Source organism: Oryctolagus cuniculus, chromosome 1 (assembly GCF_051225735.1).
Source record: "Oryctolagus cuniculus isolate XC-2025 breed Fujian yellow rabbit chromosome 1, ASM5122573v1, whole genome shotgun sequence".
NCBI lineage: Eukaryota > Metazoa > Chordata > Mammalia > Lagomorpha > Leporidae > Oryctolagus > Oryctolagus cuniculus.
In genome coordinates this window covers 117,594,956-117,600,955 of record NC_142867.1, presented here as the reverse complement: position 1 = coordinate 117,600,955, position 6,000 = coordinate 117,594,956, and positions in this window count along the sequence as shown.

Here is a 6,000-nt window from a genome sequence, read left to right as displayed (position 1 = left end):
AAAATAAATTTTATGATTACCAAGTATGATAACTAGAGAATTATTTTAGACAAGAAATAGATATATAACCAGGGGCACATTGATTTTGTCATTCAGGTGTCTAGAAGCAGAGACCCAATAGCAAATATCTTTGGCATAATCTTCTTGGGTTGTGTTGTGACTTTAATAACCAGTTCCCAGGGCCAGCACTCTGACATACCCAGTTAAGCCACCTCCTGCGGTGCCACAATCCCATGTGGGCACTGGTTTGAATCCTAGCTGCTTTATTTCCCATCCATCTGCCTGCTACTATATTGTTCCTGGGAAAGCAGCAGAAGGTGGCCCAAATACTTCAGCCTCTAAAAAACCCACGTGGGACACCCAGAGCAAACTTCTGGCTTCTGGTTTCAGATTGGCCCAACTCCCACCATTGCTGTCATTTGGAGAGTGAACTACAGATGGAAGACCTTTCTCTTTCTCTCTCTCTGTAATTCTACCTTTCAAATAAATAATAAATAAATTTTTTAAAAAAATCCAGCTTTTCACCTGGTTTAAGATATCAGAAAGAAGGCACATGATGCAAGTGTGTGTTCAAGTGGTTTGTATCACCAAAAGTGCCTTGAGTTTGGCAAGCTCCCAGAGCCAGCCACAGCTTGAGGATTTCCTCTCTCCACAGGCTGATCCAACTCCACAAAATACCTGCTTAACACATATTATTGATATGGGTGCTATTGCAGACCAATGACATAGTGAAGTTTTACTGGAATGGGACTGTGTCTTCTGACTTCATTGTTTCATCTCAAGTGCTACTGACTGCAGGACAAATAATAGTTAAATAAATATTTTTTTTTTTTTTTTTTTTAAACTTTTATTTAATGAATGTAAATTTCCAAAGTACGACTTATGGATTACAATGGCTTTCCCCCCATACCGTCCCTCCCACCCACAACCCTCCCCTTTCCCACTCCCCCTCCCCTTCCATTCACATCAAGATTCATTTTCGATTATCTTAATATACAGAAGATCAGCTTAGTATACATTAAGTATGGATTTCAACAGTTTGCTCCCACACAGAAACATAAAGTGAAAAATAATAGATGATTTTTAAAAATGATGATGAAATCAGAGCAGACCTATTGTCATGTTTAATCCCAGTGAGAGTCAAGTTGGGAATTGATAATTTCTTTTTTTTTTTTTTTTACAGAGGATCAGTTTAGTATGCATTAAGTAAGGATTTCAACAGTTTGCACCCCCATAGAAACACAAAGTGAAATATATTGTTTGAGTACTCGTTATAGCATTAAATCTCAATGTACAGCACATTAAGGATAGAGATCCTACATGAGGAGTAAGTGCACAGTGACTCCTGTTGTTGACTTTACCAATTGACACTCCTGTCTATGGCATCAGTAATCTCCCTATGCTCCAGTCATGAGTTTCCAAGGCTATGGAAGCCCTCTGAGTTCTCCGATTCTTATCTTGTTTAGACAAGCTCATAGTCAAAGTGGAGGTTCTCTCCTCCCTTCAGAGAAAGGTACCTCCTTCTTTGATGGCCTGTTCTTTCCACTGGGATCTCACTCGCAGAGATCTTTTGCCAGAGTGTCTTGGCTTTCCATGCCTGAAATACTCTCATGAGCTTTTCAGCTAGCTCCGAATGCCTTTAGGGCTGATTCTGAGGCCAGAGTGCTATTTAGGACATCTGCCATTCTATGAGTCTGCTGAGTATCTCACTTCCCATGTTGGATCACTCTCCCCTTTATTTACTCCATCAGTTAGCGTTAGCAGGTACTAGACTTGTCTATGTGCTCCCTTTGACTCCCAGTCCCTTCACCATGACCAACTGTGAACTGAAACTGATCACCTGGAACAGTGAGATGGCATTGGTACATGCCACCTCGATGGGATTGAATTGGAATCCCCTGGTATGCTTCCAACTCCACCACTTGGGGCAAGTCAGCCTGAGCATGTCCCAAATTATACATCTCTTCCCTCTCCCATTCCCACCACCATGTTCAACAGGGATCACATTTCAGTTAATTTTCAACACTTAAGAATAACTGTGCATCAATTACAGATCTAAACCAGTCATATTAAGTAGAACAGACAAAAAAAAACTACTAAGAGGGATAATGTATTTAGTTGTTCATTAACAGTCAGGGCTATGTTGATCAAGCCACCATTTCCCATAGTGTCCACCTCACTCCAACAGGTTTCCCTCTTGGTGTTCAGTCAGTCTTCACCGATCAGGGAGAACATATGGTATTTGTCCCTTTGGGACTGGCTTATTTCACTCAGCATGATGTGTTCCAGATTCCTCCATTTTGTTGCAAATGACTGGATTTCGTTGTTTCTTACTGCGGTATAGTATTCTAAAGAGTACATATCCCATAATTTCTTTATCCAGTCTATCGTTGATGGGCATTTAGGTTGGTTCCAGGTCTTAGCTATTGTGAATTGAGCTGCAATAAACATTAGGGTGCAGACCTCTTTTTTGTTTGCCAATTTCAATTCCTTTGGGTAAATTCCAAGGAGTGGGATGGCTGGGTCGAACGGTAGGGTTATCTTCAGGTTTCTGAGGAATCTCCAGACTGACTTCCATAGTGGCTTGACCAGTTTGCATTCCCACCAACAGTGGGTTAGTGTCCCTTTTTCCCCACATCCTCGCCAGCATCTGTTGTTGGTAGATTTCTGCATGTGAGCCATTCTAACCGGGGTGAGGTGAAACCTCATTGTGGTTTTGATTTGCATTTCCCTGATTGCTAATGACCTTGAACATTTTTTCATGTGCCTGTTGGCCATTTGGATTTCCTCTTTTGAAAAATGTCTATTGAGGTCCTTGGCCCATCTCTTAAGTGGGTTGTTGGTTTTGTTTTTGTGGAGTTTCTTGATCTCTTTGTAGATTCTGGTTATTAACCCTTTGTCTGTTGCATAGTTTGCAAATATTTTTTCCCATTCTGTCGGTTGTCTTTTCACTCTCCTCACTGTTTCTTTTGCAGTACAGAAACTTCTCAATTTGATGCAATCCCAATAGTTGATTTTGGCTTTGACTGCCTGTGCCTCCCGGGTTTTTTCCAGAAATTCTTTGCCTGTGCCAATATCTTGAAGGGTTTCTCCAATGTTCTCTAGTAACTTGATGGTGTCAGGTCGTAGATTTAGGTCTTTAATCCATGTGGAGTGGATTTTTGTGTAAGGTGTAAGGTAGGGGTCTTGCTTCATGATTCTGCATGTGGAAATCCAATTTTCCCAGCACCATTTATTGAATAGACTGTCCTTGCTCCAGGAATTAGTTTTAGATCCTTGATCAAATATAAGTTGGCTGTAGATGTTTGGGTTGATTTCTGGTGTTTCAATTCTGTTCCATTGGTCTATCCATCTGTTTCTGTACCAGTACCATGCTGTTTTAATTACAACTGCCCTGTAGTATGTCCTGAAATCTGGTATTGTGATGCCTCCGGCTTTGTTTTTGTTGTACAAGATTGCTTTAGCTATTCGAGGTCTCTTGTGCCTCCATATAAATTTCAGCACCATTTTTTCCAGATCTGAGAAGAAGGTCTTCGGTATCTTGATTGGTATTGCATTGAATCTGTAAATTGCTTTTGGGAGAATGGACATTTTGATGATATTGATTCTTCCAATCCATGAGCATGGAAGATTTTTCCATTTCTTGGTATCCTCTTCTATTTCTTTCTTTAAGGTTTTGTAATTTTCATCGTAGAGATCTTTAACGTCTTTGGTTAAGTTTATTCCAAGGTATTTGATTGTTTTTGTAGCTATTGTGAATGGGATTGATCTTAGAAGTTCTTCCTCAGCCATGGCATTGTCTGTGTATACAAAGGCTGTTGATTTTTGTGCATTGATTTTATACCCTGCTACTTTGCCAAACTCTTCTATGAGTTCCAATAGTCTCTTAGTAGAGTTCTTTGGGTCCTCTAAATAAAGAATCATGTCATCTGCAAAGAGGGATAGTTTGAGCTCTTCCTTCCCAATTTGTATCCCTTTAATTTCTTTTTCTTGCCTAATAGCTCTGGCTAGAACCTCCAGAACTATATTGAATAGCAGTGGTGAGAGTGGGCATCCCTGTCTGGTTCCAGATCTCAGTGGAAATGCTTCCAACTTTTCCCCATTCAATAGGATGTTGGCTGTGGGTTTTTCATAGATTGCTTTGATTGTATTGAGGAATGTTCCTTCCATACCCAGTTTGCTTAGAGTTTTCATCATGAACGGGTGTTGTATTTTATCAAATGCTTTCTCGGCATCTATTGAGATAATCATATGGTTTTTCTTCTGCAGTCTGTTAATGTGGTGTATCACATTGATTGTCTTGCGCACATTAAACCATCCCTGCATACCAGGGATGAATCCCACTTGGTCTGGGTGGATGATCTTTCTGATGTGTTGTTGCATTCTATTGGCGAGAATTTTATTGAGGATTTTTGCATCTATGTTCATCAGGGATATTGGTCTGTAATTCTCTTTCAGTGCTGCATCTTTTTCCGGCTTAGGAATTAAGGTGATGCTGGCTTCATAGAAAGAATTTGGGAGGACTCCCTCTTCTTCGATTGTTCTGAATAGTTTGAGAAGAATTGGAGTTAGTTCTTCTTTAAACGTCTGGTAGAATTCAGCAGTGAATCCATCTGGTCCTGGGCTTTTCTTTGTTGGGAGGGCCTTTATTACTGTTTCAATTTCTGTCTCAGTTATGGGTCTGTTTAGGTTTTCGATGTCTTCCTGGTTCAATTTAGGTAGGTTGCATGTGTCCAGGAATCTATCCATTTCTGATAGGTTTCCCTGTTTGCTGGCATACAAGTCCTTGTAGTAATTTCTGATGATTCTTTTTATTTCTGTGGTGTCTGTTGTTACATTTCCTTTTTCATCTCTGATTTTATTGATTTGGGTCTTTTCTCTTCTTTTTTTAGTTAGTTGGGCCAATGGGGTGTCAATTTTGTTTATTTTTTCAAAAAACCAGCTCTTCGTTTGGCTGATTTTTTGTAATGTTTTTCTTGATTCAATCCTGTTGATTTCTTCTCTGATTTTAATTATTTCTCTTCTCCTACTAGATTTGGGTCTGATTTGCTGTAGGTTTTCTAGATCCTTGAGGTGAATGGAAAGCTCATCTATTTGGTGTCTTTCTAATTTCTTGATGTAGGCACCTATTGATATAAACTTTCCTCTTAACACTGCTTTTGCTGTGTCCCATAAGTTTTGGTATGTTGTGCTGTTATCCTCATTTACTTCCAGAAAGTTTTTGATTTCTCTTTTGATTTCTTCTATGACCCATTGTTCATTCAGGAGCATGTTGTTCAATCTCCATGTGTTTGTGTATGCTCTAGGGATTCCTGAGTTGCTAATTTCCAACTTCATTCCTTTATGGTCTGAGAAGCTGCATGGTATGATTCTAATTCTTTTGAATTTGCTGAGACTCGCTTTATGGCCTAGTATGTGGTCAATCCTAGAGAAGCTTCCATGTACTGCTGAGAAGAATGTAAAATCTTTAGCTGTAGGATTGAGAGTTCTGTATATATCTGTTAGATCCATTTGGGCTATAGTGTCGTTTAAATCTACTGTATCCTTGTTGATCTTCTGACCGGATGATCTGTCTATTTCTGAGAGTGGAGTATTGAAGTCCCCCAGTACTACTGTATTGGGGTCTAAGTCTCCCTTTAAGTCCGTTAATAAATCTTTTAGATAAACTGGTGCCCTGTAGTTAGGTGCATATACATTGATAATTGTTATATCTTCCTGTTGAATTGATCCCTTAATCATGATATAGTGTCCCTCTTTGTCTCTCTTAACAGTTTTTGTGGTAAAGTTTATGTTGTCCGATATTAAGATGGCTACGCCCGCTCTTTTTTCATTTCTGTTGGCATGGTATATCTTTTTCCAGCCTTTCACTTTCAGTCTGTATGGATCTTTGTTGGAAAGATGTGTTTCTTGTAAGCAGCAAATAGATGGGTTTTGTTCCTTAACCCAATCAGCCAATCGGTGTCTTTTAACTGGACAGTTCAGGCCATTCACGTTCAAAGT